The sequence below is a fragment of the Coenobita brevimanus genome, chromosome 75 (genome assembly GCF_032717465.1).
Source record: "Coenobita brevimanus isolate Jiangsu-jjx chromosome 75, ASM3271746v2, whole genome shotgun sequence".
Classification (NCBI taxonomy): domain Eukaryota; kingdom Metazoa; phylum Arthropoda; class Malacostraca; order Decapoda; family Coenobitidae; genus Coenobita; species Coenobita brevimanus.
In genome coordinates, this window is record NC_137028.1 from 13,011,661 (window position 1) to 13,027,607 (window position 15,947).

Genomic DNA, 15,947 nt, shown 5'->3' on the forward strand with positions numbered 1-15,947 from the left:
TGTTTAATAATGATAATGACAATTTTAATGATACTAAAACTCGCCTTAGTCTCTTAATGGCGGCTGTCCATGCTGCTTGATCACTGATAGTTTTCATATTCAGTCCCTTATCCCTGAGGTCACACTCAATGACTTCGTCCCACGTCTTTTTCGGTCTACCTCTCAAAATCCTACTCCTAAAGTTAACACTTCTCACTTTCTGCACCCAGTTATCATCCTCCATCCTCTCCACATGCCCAAACCACCCCAATCTACCCCTCCTCATCACAACACCAATACACTCCAGTCTCATCCTACCTCTCAACTCCGTTGTAAACCTAGCCCCCTATAGTAGCCGCAGCGAGAAATGAACGCTGTGGTGGGGCAGGCGGGATGACCTGGGATTCCCCCACTGCTGCCATATCCACATGTCACCGACCATAGAGGTAGGATGTCACCGACCATCGGCCACCGCTGCAGCCCCGCTCCATGATCCTTACCCTGTGTCTCTGGCTTTCTCTTTCTCTCTCGGTTTCTATATAAACTGGTGTATTTCCGAAACTAATTATGAAATTATTATGACTTTTGTTCCACACCACCACTGAGGTAAAAATCAAGGAGAGTTTTCTGTATAAAGGTTTCCCCCCCCTTGTCTGAGGGCAGGTCAGTTCTGGCGAGTGTATAATTATAGGTCAGGCGGAGGTATCGGCAAGGCCGCACTCCCCCGCTCATATGCCACATTTAGGAGGGGGGGGAAACCTTTATACAGAAAACTCTCCTTGATTTTTACCTCAGTGGTGGTGTGGAACAAAAGTCATAATAATTTCATAATTAGTTTCGGAAATACACCAGTTTATATAGAAACCGAGAGAGAAAGAGAAAGCCAGAGACACAGGGTAAGGATCATGGAGCGGGGCTGCAGCGGTGGCCGATGGTCGGTGACATCCTACCTCTATGGTCGGTGACAAGTGGATATGGCAACAGTGGGGGAATCCCAGGTCATCCCGCCTGCCCCACCACAGCGTTCATTTCTCGCTGCGGCTACTATAGGACTCGTAGTCAGGGACGCACTGCGCATCCACCTAATCACTGTCATTTCTGTACATTGGAGCCTGAGAATATCCTCTTCCGTTACTACTACCACTGCTACTACCACTACTACTAAACTGCAGTGTATGCTCCAACTGAGATGAGTGATCTTAAAGAGAAAGAGCTATTTTACACAAAACTTGGCTTTGTTGTGGAACAGTGCCCCTCGCGGGATGCCTGGTATTGGGCAACTTTGATGCAATTACTGGCACTTACAGGGAGGACTTCAGGGATTGTGTAGGTCCCCATGGCTCCGGAACCAAGAATTCCAATAGTTCTTATCTTCTGGATTTCGCAACATCCGTAAGTTAAGAATTGCTGGATCCTGGTTCCAGCGGCCAAATCTTCACTGCTGGACTTGGTAACCCAATACCAGAGAGGTTATTAAGGAAACTGATCACATTCTTGTTAGTACTCGCTGGAGGATCCTTCAGAACCGGAGAGTTTTCAGGAGTGCAGAGTTCTTTGCTGTTGATCACAGACTTGTTGCGACTCTAAGACAGCAAATCAAATCTGAGAGAATCTCAAGATGCCACCAAAAACTTAGGAATGAGGAGTGTACATATGAATATGCAGTGGCAGTCTCAAATCGGTTTGAAGTGCTCACCACAGCTGGGGATCTTGTTGAACAATGGGATACTTTTAAGCATGCTACCCTGGCAGCAGCTGATCAGAGTATCGCAAACTGCCCGAGATCAAGGAGGGGATTCATCTCGCAGGGGATGCTGACCACAACTGAGGAGAGTGTTGCTATCAGACTGGCAGGGGATCGGGAACAGCACAGACTTCTGTCTCTGCGGGCAAGGATTTCACTGAGAAGGGACAAAGAGAGGTATGTCAAGGAAACTGCTAAGGAGGTGGAAGGCCGTTTTCACGCAAATGACCTTCGACCCGCCTACTGAGCCCTGAAGAAGCTCTACTCCAGGCTCACCTCTCAGGTTAACTCTGGTCGTACAGCAGATGGACGGCTTGTGTCGGGAGCAAGCGAGTATAGAGCTCATTGGACTGAGTACTTTGAGCAGTCGTATATGGCTGAATCTCCCAGTGGAGGGCTTCCCTCAGCTGGTGTACAACCATAGACTGCTGTCCCACCAATTGATGAAGCCATGCCTTCTTTACATGAAATCAAGAACGCAGTGGCTTCGTTGAAAAGTGTTAGAGCTGCTGGTGTTTGTGACATCCCAGCAGAATTGATCAAAGCTGAGGACGAAGTTATGATCAGGGGGCTACATGCAGTCACAGAAGCCTTTTGGCAGACTTATATCATTCCTCCTGACTGGACAAAGGGCTTTGTTACCCCTATCTGGAAAGGAAAAGGAGACCAGCACAAGTGTATTACCTACAGTGGTCTTACAATGCTCAGTGTCCCGGCAAAGTTCTTGCTCACACTCTTCTGATGCATATCTGGAGCTATTTGCTAAACTTTCAGAGGACTGAGCAATCTGGATTCAAGCCCAAGAAGTCTACTGTTGACCATATCCCAGCTCTTCGAGTTCTTGTGGAATGCCGTCTTCGGTTTCGACAAGGTCTGCATTCAGGCACTGTGGATCTCAAGAAAGCATTTGATTCAGTAAATCGGGAGGCACTATGGGAACTCCTGCAACTCTGTGGGATCCTTGTAGGGATAAACTGACTGATTGCTGGCTTCTCCTCAAACAGTGAGATTACTGTCAAGTATGGGGGGGAGGAACACCTGACATCTTCCCAGTAAGTTCTGGTGTAAGGCAGGGATGTGTCCTTGGCCCCACACTTTTCAACACATGTATGGACTGGGTACTGGACCCGGCTGTGAGTTGACGTCATTGTGGGGTATCAATTGGCAATTTCAGGGTTACCAACCTTGACTTTGCTGATGATTCACTTATCCTAGCAGAGTTGCTGGAGATACTACTGAGTCCCCTCAAGGAATTTCACGAGAATGCTAAGCCACGGGGATTAAAGGTCTCTTCGGCCAACACCAAGGTCCAGGCACTTGGTGGTTTGTTGGATGACGCAGTTCAGTCTGCCCAAGCATGTGGTGAGGATATACAGTAGAAGTCTTGCAAAGATTCACTTAAATTAGTAACGTAATCCATAACAAGAGTAGATCACACGGTGAGATCTCTTGTCACATAGGTCCAGCCTATGGGGTTATGGATTCACTCAGTTCGGGTATTTGGCGCTGTCTTTGTGTAGAAGGACGAAAGTTCACATCTTCAAGGCGCTGGTGCTCCCTGTCTTATGTTATGGCTGTGAGACATGGACACTAATCAGTAACTTGAAGCGGCAAATTGACTCCTTTGGTACAACGTGTCTTTGCAGGATCATGGGATATCACTGGTACTACTGACTGCATAACGAGCAACTACTCCGTGAGACTAAATCGAGGCCTATTACCCACATAATACATCAACACCAATTCCAGCTATATGGGCAAGTGACCCGCTTACCCAAGGCTGATCCTGGTCGCAGGGTGATCTCTGAACTAATTAACCCAGGGTGGAGGCGGCCTAGGGGAAGGCCACGTAACTCATGGCTGGAGTAGGTCGATCACCCCTGTCAGGAGATACTTAGAGGAGGAAGAGTCGCTGCCTGGAGATTTGCGCAGAGGGACCCACGTGGGTGGAGTCAGAAAGTGAGTGAGGCTATGCGCCGAGTGGCTTTTGTCCTTTCTTAATTGATTACTATTATTATCATTATTATTTTTATTATTACTATTATTAGCAGTACTGGCAGTAGTAATAGTAGCAGTAGTAGTAGTAGCAGTAGTAACAGTAGCAGCAGCAGTAGCAGTAGCATCAGCAGCAGCAGTAGTAGTAGTAGTAGTAGTAATAGTAGTAACAGTAGTAGCAGTAGTAGAAATATGAAGCCCAGGGAGTGCTTCAGCCTCACCAGCATTATACGCTCATCAACCGGAGTAACCTTATCAACACAAGAGACAAAGTGAACAGCAATTGGCACAGCAACACCCCTAAGAGGGGCACCATCGTCACTGCCAGACCAGTAGTAAGTGTAATCATCGCTACTGATCTCACCATACCCAGGCCGCCTCACTTCACATAGTGCAGCTATGCCGACCCCCAGTCGCCCCAACATTCACGACAACAAAAGCAGTCGATCATCCTTTGAAAGAATTAGAACATTCTACGCCCCCACCTGCAGTGCCTTGTGAAGATTAAACCCGCGCTTGGAGCCTCAGGCTGGCGCACAGTGTAAAGACTCTACACATTGGGCTGGCGTGTCCTCTGCGCCACCACGACGCCAGTCAAAAGGAGGGTGTGGGGTAGGGGGTCGCCCCCCCATCATCCAGTTGCTGGGGTCCCATAGGCTTTGCCCAGCAACAATCATGGTGGGTGCCTGCATGATAGGGCCCAAAAAGTCCTTCCAGGCCGTCACTTGAGGAAGGACCCCCGGCAAAGCTGGGTCGGGGTCGGGCAATAAGCACTGACACAATCCCTCTTCCTTCCCTTGATGCACGTGAGGTTGTTTTTTACAAGGAGGGGACGTAAGCCCCAAACCCAACCTCCCAAGTCAGGAGAGGGCTCACCACTAGCCTATGGACATGGGCGTGGAATCCCTGACTATGGCAGGCGAGGCTTTACCTGAAAGTTTTCCTTCTCCTAAGTGGATTGCCAACCAAGGCTAACAAGCACCACCTACCCTACTAGATGGCCATTGGCATAAATTGTTCATCCGCCCTTTGACAGGTCTTGTTTTTCATCCAGCAAGGTGTGTAGTCACCCTCTTCACTGTCCTAGACCAGTGGGGGTGCCGGTTTAGTTCCCGACAACCCGACCATGAAACAGGTAGTACTAGATTACATGGTACCAGTAGCAGAACAGTGTCTGACCTGACACCAAATGATTGTAATAGTAATAGTAATAATAACAGCAATAATAATAATAATAATAATAATAATAATAATAATAATATCATTATTATTATTATTATTACTATTGTTATTATTATTATTATAATGATGATGATGATGATGATGATGATGATGGTGATCATCATCATCATCATCAGTTATGGGAATCTGCCAGCCTTTCCTCCTGATACAGGGATTTCTACGAGTATGAGGGCGATGCAGCCGCGGACAGAATGACGTGTGGAAAACCGTAATCGTTCCCGAAAGTCCATTTATTATACGGCATTAATGGAAATATTGCCGCCTATTAATCTTGGCTTTCTGATATAAGGGATTATGTGTGACTTAACGTAGTCCATTTTGTTTCTTTCCATTTAGTTTTTATATATATATATATATATATATATATATATATTCTGTCTTTATTCAAAAGTATTCTTGGGCACATTTTCACAGGCGTATAGTATATACTGTAGTCTATTTATGAACATACACCCTAATATCCTCTTGTACGCTAAAATTTAAAGCTATATTAACACTATGCAGCTATGGATTGCAAAGCTACATTGGCAGAGATTAGACATGAAGTGTAACATAGAGAAAAAAATCGCTAAGGAATAAATGCTATTGTCTGTTATGCCAACAGGAACACGGCCGTGTGTAGTCACAGCTACCATACTCCATTTATTTACAACTGTGCTTTTTTCACTTCATTCTTCTTACATAATATACTACCCTTTGCTGTTATTCTTCTTTTTTTTTTTTTTATCCCCCTTCAAAACAATATATAACAGTTCCTGCTACTGCCAGTCGATTATGATAAGCGTAGGGAAAGATCTCTCGTTTTGTTCAGAAGCGGTTTCCAGTCAAAATGATTATTTTTCTTAAATTTCAAGCATCTTCAGACTATTTTATAAATAAATAAATAAATAAATACATTAAATAAATATATATTATATATATATATATATATATATATATATATATATATATATATATATATATATATATATATATATATATATTATTGTTATTATTATATCTTGTGCTTTTCATCCTTCTTTCTTGTTATGTGTTCGACCATGTTTGGACCTCTTTTCATTAAGTAAATTTTTCTCTAATCTTTTACTTCTCCACTATTCAATATTCTCTCTCTCTCTCTTGCTTCCTCCACCTAAGTCACTCAAGCCTCTTCTCCCTCCTTCCTCCACTAAATCCAATTTCCTTCTTCTCTTCCTTCCTCGTTCCTCTATCATCCTTACACCATTTTCTTGCTTTTTTCTTTTCAATTTCCTGCAAATATCTACTCTCTCTCTCTCTCTCTCTCCTCATCTCTTCTGTCCCTTCTTACCTCTCCCACGTCAAAATCTTCCCTTATCTCTTGTTGCCCCCCTTCTTCCTTTTTAAATTTCTCTTTTTCCTCCTTTTCTCCCTTCCTGTATCTCTCCTCTCTTTCCCCCCTCTTCCTCCCTGTGCTTTCTGCCTTCACCTAAACCTTTTCCTTTCTTTCTCTTCTCCACGCAAATCTCTTCTTCTCTTCCTCCCTCCCTTTTTCCTCGTCACCTAAATCTCTTCCTCATTCCTTTCTTTTCTCCACATAAAAATCTTCTCCTTTCCCTTCCCCCTCAACACACAAATCTCTTCCTTTCTCCCCTTCTCCTCCCGGCCTAAATCTCTCCCATTCGAATTCCACCTAAATCTCTCCCTTTCTCCTTCTTTCCTCCCTTTCCGAATCTCCCTTTCCCTCCCTGCCTCCTCCTCCTCCTCGGCGTGGCAGATCGAAGCAAGTTAATGACATCACGTACGGCGGCCCTTCATACCTCAGTGGGTCCGGAGTGCCGCCCACACCACCACCCCTCCGAGCAGGCAGGCCAAGGCTGGGGTGAGGCAGGCTGAGGCTAGAGGTGGCTGGATGGTAGGAGGGATGAGGCACTGGCAGAGTTACAGTAGGTTAGGGAAGGTCGGATAAGACTATGAGTGAGGTAAGCTGACGCAGGATGAGGCAGGGTAAGGCACACTGAGACAGAGTGATGTAGAGGTGGGAAGGCTGATGCGGAGTGAGGCTGGGAGTGGCTGGATGGGAGGAGGTTTGAAGTAAAGCGTAGCTAGGAAGGTGGAGCATGTCAGGGCCTTGGTGTAGTAAAGAAAAAAAGTACAAGGCAGGCTTAGGAGAAAGAAGGCGGTAGGAAGCAAGGCTTGCTGAAACTGGAGTGAGATCGAGGGTGGCAGAGTGGATGAGGCAGGGGTGAGAAGACGGTAGTATCGGGACGAGGCAGGTTGAAGTAGTATTCTGATGAAGGTGACTGAAGGGAAGGAAGGATGCGACAGGAATGAACAGATGGTGGCAGATGGACGAGGCAAAGGCAGGGCGAGAGTGATTTGAGGGACAAGGCAGGTTGAGGTAGGGATGAAGCAGAGGGTGGGAGAGGTATGAGTCAGGGATGAGGTAGAGGGTGATAGTGTGTGACTAAAAGGTGGAGCGGAGAGTGGGAGAGGATGAGGCAGGTTGAGGCAGGGGTTAGGCAGAGGATGGGAGAGGTATGAAGCCGAGGTGAGGCAGAGAGTGATGGAGGGACGAGACAAGGGTGAGACAGAAGGTGGTAAAGATATGAGGCGAGAGTAAAACAGAGTGGGAGAGGGCTGAGATAGACTGGGAGAAGGTCAGGATGAGAGCTGGTCAAGAGGAGGAGGTGAGATATAGAGACTAGTCGAAAAGGCATATCATGCTGAAGCAGGATTACGTCAGTTGTGGTAAATAATAGAAAGTTCAAGGAAGGCTGCGCCAGGAGAGAGGAAAAAAGGGTTAGACTAGAAGATTCAGGGGGAAATAGATGAGGAAAACAAGAGGGTGAAAAGGGAACTACAGTAAGTATAATGGTAACCATAAAAAAATAAAATAAAACTGAAATATGAAACTCTAAAACCAAGATGAGACAGGGTTGAAGCAGGTGTGGTAGAAGATAAAGGACCAAGGCAGGGGATGGTAGAGGATGAAAGGACAAAGCAGCGGTTGATAGAAATGAGGAGCAAACCAGTGGATGGTAGAAGATGAAGGGGCGAGGCAGCAGTTGGCAAAGGATGAAGGCTCTAGGCAGCAGTTGGCAGAATATGAAGGGGCACGGCAGCAGTTGGTGTAGGAAAGATGGAGGGGCGAGTCAGCGGTTGGCGGAGGATGAAAGGGGGAGGCAGCTGTTGGTGGGGAATGAAGGGAGGGGAGGCAGCGGTTGGTAGAGGATGAAGGGGTGAGGCAGCGGTTGGTGGAGGATGAGGAGGTGAGGCAGCGGTTGGTGGAGGATGAAGGGGGGAGGCAGCTGTTGGAAGCGGATCAAGGGCGTAGGCAGCAGCTAGCACAGGATGAAGGGCCAAGGCAGCAGCTGGTAGAGGATGAAGAGGAAAGGAAGCGGCTGACAGAGGACGAAGGGGCAGGGCATGGTCAGTCAGTGCTAAAATTAGGGTGACTAAAAGGAAAAAAGTGAGACAAGGGTGAGTCAGAGATATAAAGAAGTTTGGTAGCGGAATAAATATACCCGATGTTGGGCTAAGCAAAGGATAATGTGTCACTAAGGAAAGTCTCTTAAGCTGGATGAAATAATTTGGCAATGCTAATAAAAAGAAATGCATAAATTTCATGGTGTGAAACGAATATTCAGATCATTTTTGTACACATTTAGTACGAGGGGTCTCTTCTAAGTTATATAAAATCATCCTGCGGCTTCAAGAGCTAAATAAAATAAGGCGTCGCTCTGAAACGGAAGGAATAACCGGGTGTGGAGTAAATACAAAGAACAAAAATCATCAGCAGCAAAACTGTTGATATTCAACCCAAAAAAGATGGGGACAACTCTCGTATTCTGTTTCAGCTAAGGCCAGATTCAGCTGAGAGTGAGTCACAGAAGACTCTGGTTTTTAAGAGGCTGTGTGTTCCACAATTAGTTTCGACTCTCCGTCAAAGTAATACCATAGAAGGCTCACTCCTCCTTCCAGTTCCTCCAACTGAAATAGACAGGAAAAAACAAGAGGAGCTCATCATCATCCTCACCATCATGTAATCCTGTGTTGCCCCATGACGAGTGTAGGAGCCCGGGGCTAGGCAAGTTGGTCCTGACAAATATGATAAAAGTAACAAGCCTCACTCATCCCCGAGTGCCATTATATGAGCAATAAATCCCAACCACTCCTTGGATATAAACCTGCACAGGCTCAATCAGATTGGAGCTCCTTGATTACCCGTTAAACCAACAGGAGTCACAATTTGGTTGTATGGTTACTACTCAGCGTAGTAAATGGTTTCCTGGTGTACAGGAAACCATTTGGCTTGTCACTCAGGGTAGAATCATCTGCAGAAAGAAGGAAGAGGAACGAATGAAGAAAGGAAAGACAGAAGAGGAAGGAAGGAAAGAAGGAGGGACGAGAGGAAAGGGCAGTCACCCGAGAGCAACGCTACATCGAGTGAGTGGATGATGAGCGCCCCCACCTACCGCTGGAATGTAAAATAAGAAACTTTCTTGGAAAATCCAGACTAGAGGATTAATAGAAGATTAAGCTTATCTCTCATGATATATATAAAAAAAAAACTGGATAGGTAACAAAATGAATACAATGCATTGACGTCTGGAGGGGAAAAATGACAAGATTTTCATTACGTGAAGACTTTAAGCAAGGTAGTCCTCTAGGCGATTTTTATAAGAAATAGGTTACTACAGTCAAAAACTTTCTAGGCTGATTTTTTTTCTTATTTCTCCGACTCTGGGCAAAGGCTTCAGGGCCTATTTCTCGGGGGCAGTGGCCTACCCCAAGACCCAGTAGTCCTCCTACACCTCCAAATGTCCCACAGCTTTGCAAAGCCTATCTAAAAATAGTTAAAGATAAATAAACTAATAAATATTCCTTCCAAAAGATATATAAATGATCAATTACAAAGTATTTATCATTTACTGAAGGGAGCGAGGAAAGAAGGAAGCTAAGGCTGGGCCATGGGGGGAGGGGGTGAGAGGAAAGGTGTGGGGGGATGGAAATACAAGACAGGCTGAGACAGCGACAGAGAGACGGATCGACAAATTAGTATATGAGTTTCCTGTATCCAAAAAGACAACAACTTTCATCTTAAACATTTAGGGCCTACGAGTAATATGATAAATGTGTCACGTTTGAGGACTTTCCAAATGTTGCTTAGGGTAAGCCTTAATGCTTGGACCTATAAGCATCACGACTGTGAACGGATAAGCGATGGGTGGATACAATTTTCATTTTACAGCAAGGTCAGGCAGTAAAAACTAATGTAAATAATCTCAAGGACAAGGCAGGATTGTGTTCCTGGACGTGTGGCGTGGAAATACTGTAAAAGAAGTTTCACTGGGCTACTGGCATATGAGAAAAGACTGATGTGATGGAATCATATATAGCTTGAGTTCCCACAGTACCCAAACTCAACATGACGTAATAATTAATGACTGTTTCAGATGACCATTAGCGCAAGATTCATGCACTACATGGAAAATTACCATGTAGCTCTATGGGTATGTCGAGATGAAGTTGAATACCAGCCAAACAGGGCAACACTTTAAAGGTAAATGTATGTTGGTGACAGGGAGAGCTGGAACTCCCTTTTCATTAAGTCATCAGGGTATCAGCTCCTGTCCATCCTCCTTTAATGAACTTTTTCTGTGTTGCTTTTCCATGAACGGTAGGCCAGTATGTTCTTATTAAAATTTTCAGCTTATTTTCTGCAGCAAATCTAAGGGCAAAACAGACTCAATACATTCTTTTAAAATAGCAGTGTTAAAAGTGACCCATTTCAGTGGTACCTCTGAGACCCCTGGGAGGGAGTATCATAAATATCTCCGGAGACGGCCCCTTACTCAGAGACGATCCTGTGAAATACTTTGGACCATTTCTTTGCTTTTTTTATGCATGAAAGAAGGAATCAAAGGCCAGGAGCCCACAAGATTGTTCAGTCCATGGAAAAACAAAAACAAGATAACGGAGATCCATATTCAAGTTCCATTCACTTCAAGATGCCTGGACACACAGTGTCTGAAAGACTGAAGATCATAGGCAGCAGATAATACAGACAGAGGGAGACAGTTCTAGAGCTGACCTGTTGCATACATGAAGGACTGGGAGAAACGGTAAGCTCTTGCATTAGAGAGTTGGACAGAAAAGAGTTGACAGTTTGTTGCCAGACGGATGCCATGCGCCTGCTGTAATGGCAGAGGGAAGCAAGCAGACAGTTAAGAGGGGCAGTGACCATTGAAGTTAGAAAAGAAATAAAGATGCGACAGTAAGGTGAAGAGACAGTGGTTGATGGGAACCAGTTAGAGGAGGAGAGTTAATGAGACGAAATGCATTTGACTCCACCTCGTTGAGAAGAGCTGTATGTGGGGAGCCTCCCCATACATGAGAGTTGTATTCTACACAACGGCGAGTAAAACCCGTGTATAAAGTCAACAACTGTGCAGGGGTAAAAAAAAATATGCACGGAGTAGGCTTAGCACACCTAATCTCTTGGAAGCAGATTAGATAAGAGAGGTAATATGATATTTTCAAGATAAATCCCGAGAGAATGAAACCCCAAGTATGTTTAAAGACAATACAGGGTTGTGTTGGATATTGTTAAAAATTAGAGGATACACAAAGAGATGTAAGAACTGAGGTTTTGATGCATTAAAAGCCACAAGATTACTTATATCGCAGTCAGAGATATGAGTCAAGTCAGACATTAGGTGTGCCATAGCCTCACCCCTGGTTTGTTGAAGCAACTGCTGAGATGGATGCTGCGGGAAGTGAATGGAAAGGTGAAGGGTGAAGTCTTCAGTGTATGAGTGGATAGGGTTAGATGTACAGCTTAGAAGGTCATTGATGAACAGAAGGAAAAGAGCTGGTGATATGACAGAGCCCTGAAAAACACCTCCATTGATATCTCTAGGAGAACGGTCGCCGTCTACAACAGCGGCTATAGAACAACAAGAAAGGAAGCTAGAGCTGAAGGCACAAACAGAAGGACAGGGACCGTATGAGAGCAGTTTGGAAACCAAAGATTTATGCCAGACTCAATCGAAGGTCTTTGAGATGTCGAGTGCAATGACAAAATATCGCCAAAGTCCCGAAAGGATGATGGCCAGGAGTTTGAAAGGTAGGTAAGAAGACCGCAAGTGGAGAGTCCCTTGATGGAACCCATACTGACGATCAGAAAGGTGGTTGTGATAGGAAAAGTGCCCTTAATTTTTTTTGTTAAGAATAGACTCAAAGACTTTTGAAATACAGGATGCTAAAACAATTGGGCGATAGTTGGAGGGATAGGAATGGTCACCCTTTTTCGGGAAAGGGTTAATGAGAGCAAACTTCCAGTAAGAATGAAAGGTACAAGTTGACAGACAAAGATGAAAGAGTTTACCTAGACAGCGTGTAAACACAGAAGCACAGTTCCTGAGGACAACAAGAGGGACCCGATCAGGCCCATAGGCCTTGTTAGTAGCCTACTGAGGCCAGTCATGGCAGAAAATACATCAATTGATGAAATTTTAATGTCAGCCATCAGGAAGTCAGAGAGGGGAAGTGATGGAGGAACAATACTGGAATCGGCACACCCCTTCTAGGCGATGACGCATTTCTTGTTTTTTCATTTCTACCAATGGCTTTTGTTCAGCTTAGGAGGGGCTTTTCGAACACGAGGAATAAGATATAGATATCATTAATACCTTCTCTACATGAGATTTCCCCTATGTCGAATGAGGGTCGCCTGGAGGCAACAAGGTATAACCCAGATAAGCCGTCCTCGGAATGAATATTCGAGACCTTTCCTCAAATGCTTCTCAGTGGAGCAACACCTCTCTTCCTCAATGCCTCAATCTCGTCTTCGCAGCCACCAGTGTATCTGTCTGAAGCTACTCTTACCAGCCTTTCCTGATTTCTTTTATTTCTTATTACGAATTTCAAGACCATCAGTGAGTGTTTCATGTTTGACAACAAATATACTACATGTTGTCATACACACAAATTTGAGTCTAACAAATTTTTGAAAATCTGGCTACGACTATCTTCCAGGTCTCAAGTCAAACCTGTTTATGTTTCTTCTTATCCCCTAATTTTGCTGGCCATCCCAAACTCACTGCCTGCCTTACTTATAAAATAGAACACATCCTTCCACATTTTCTTTCTTTGTATTCACCATCTTAGATATTAACGTTCACTAACACCCTCAGCTCACCTCTCCATCCAAGCAAGATTTACTCTTTTGTTTGTTTCATCAGAGTGCGAAAGCGAGGAGGTTATGCTTTTGGCTCGGTTTCTCTCTACGTCTGTTTGCAAGATTATGGGAAAGAAAGAAAAAAAAAAAACATTGGATGAAATTCCACCAAATTAGGCACAATGCCTGAAGACCATCAGAGGTTCACGAGTTTAATTTTTGACCTGGTAAGGCGAAGGGCATGGTCAGCTCGAGCAGTTTTGATCCTATATTGATCAGTCTTGGTCGAAAGGGTGATGGACAGGTAGAGTGAAGTGATTTTGAGAGCAACAGATTCAAGGTAAAGGTCACAGGACAAGGTCAAAGGTTCGGCTCTTGAACTCATATAACTTTGATTCGGACTGGATCAAACTTGGTACGAAGGTCTAAGGCTTGCCGAGGATAAGTTACTCTGTTTGTAAGAAGAAATAGGTCAAAGATCAAGGTCAGAGTAAAGTCAGTTTAAATAGTTTTGATCCAATTTAAACCAAACTTGGTGGATGGGCTGCACGTAAGGATGAAGTTATCCGATGCAGAGAGCAATCGGTCAATGGTCAAGAACATAGAGCAGGGTCAGATAGTCAGCCTCAAGGCCCTTTTATACGATCATTGATCCCATCTACAGTATACGATCGAGTCTGTGCATGCTGCTCATCAGTTCCGAAGCAAGGAGATGAATCAGCAGATCAGAAACATGGAAGGTGTTTCATTTCATCGCGTCTACATGATTATTTTCCATGTGTCCACTGATCGTGTGGACAAGCCTTAAGACAGACTGTAAGGCACGGATGTCGCACTCTCAGAGTGTTTCTTCTTGTAGCGATATGAGTTAATGTACTATTTCTGAACATAAATCTCTAGTATGAAAGACGGCCTGCCATACTCATGTGAAAAATGTCCAGAATTCGTCAGCGTAAAGTCATTATTTTAGTCACTGTCAAGGATAGTGTTAAATACCACTGTGATACTCTGTCAGTTCAACATCAAGGTTGAGGGAGGAAAGTTCCTTTCAACGAATAAATGCTGCTGAAAGGCACATTTACTACTCTGAAGTTGGGACAGATAACTAATATAATGCCCCTGCAAGAATTCCACACGTACTTAAAAATAAAATCTTGCTTGCAAAGACCGCGTGTGGATTATAGTTGTGCAGGTCACCTACTCGTGCTAAAGCAAAGAGGGATCGAGACATCACAGCAAAAACTTCATCTCGGCACTTGTGTTGTTACAAGTTTGCCGACACTAATTACACACTGGGATACCGTAACTTCGTCCAATGACTGCTCGGGTTTCCCACCAATCTGCCTCTGAATCCAGAAGACGAATTTTCCGGTTTATTCATACTATTACCGGTGGCGACCATCTTGATGAAGTGCTGCCTGCTTCTTCCTTCACCTTTATCATTCTTTTTTCTGTGTCCGCTCTCCTCTCTTCCTGTTTCACCCATCATTCCTGTCTCATTGTATTAATCTTCTTTCCTTCTCAGGTGGTTTTATTTTGAGTGACAAGCCTAATGGTATCCTTTAAGCCAGGAAACAGTTTACAATGCTGGGTGGTGACCATATAATCAACCTATACGTGTTCGCTGCGTGTCAACAAGTGGGTTGGAGGAGGTTTAGTGCCCCTCCCCGTAAAACAACTAACAAACTCCCATACAGGAATATGGCATCTGGCTACAGACAGATAGACAGATAGACCAAATCATTTTTTCAGCTTAAAAGAGCAAGCTACTGTTGACAGGGATAATGAAAGCTGTGTCTGGCCTCCCGTTTATAAAAGTCTATAAAACTATACAAAACAACTGTTCGGTAGCAAGAAAGAAATAGAAAATCAGTCACCGGACTGAAGAGGCAAACTTCAGCAATCAAATAACATATTCTGTTAATTTTCGCCAAGTCAAGATCGTTTTATTCAGCTTAAGGAGATTTTTCGAACTGGGTACTTATATACAACCTCCATTAACCGGCTTCATTACCTGAAACTCTCTTACGTTGTGTAAAATCATCTGATAGTAATAAGTTTCAAATTAAAACTACGTCTTCAGACTGAAGAGGCTAATAAATTCATGTTGTTGTAGATTTCCTCTTTTCTACAGGTTTCTCACGCATGTTGGTTGGACCTTATATAGAATAAATCATTTTTTTCCTCAACAGGTAATTTCGACATGGACTTACAGATCTCCTGTTATAATTATGTACTTCCTGTGCACTACCTTGTACTGTACATACCTTAGCGGGACAACAGCAGCCAAAGGATGCAACCACCTGCAACATCTGTTTACAAGGCGAAACTTTCAGGCCATCTTCGATAATCTTACCTTTAACGCCCAGTCTTACCAGAGTGAGGATGCTGCAAGAGAGGCTAGCTGACTAGCGGGATTATGCCTCGCAGTTCCAGTAGATCCTGACCTAATGAAGGAGGTGTGATGGGCAGAGGAGACAGATGGAATGGGGTGAAAGGAGGAGGTGTGGAATAGTACCATGGCACATCCACTTAAACATGCGTCTATCTGTCACCGTCGGGAGACAAATTCATCCAAACTGATCGCAACAAATATGCCTTCAAATCCCTCACTCACCACTCATATCCACTCGCCCCCTTCTCCCCGCAAATCAAAGATGTCTTTCCTTACGTTTTCAAGTGGTCACTGGACCCGTGCAATGAAGCTCTCAAAACCAGACAAGTTGTATCATTTATTACTAAGGTTTTATAAATGACATGCATAAATCTACTTTCCTTCTTGGATATCTGATGGTAAGAAGCGCTAGCTGGAATATAATACAGGTGATGTGCTCATCATTCCAA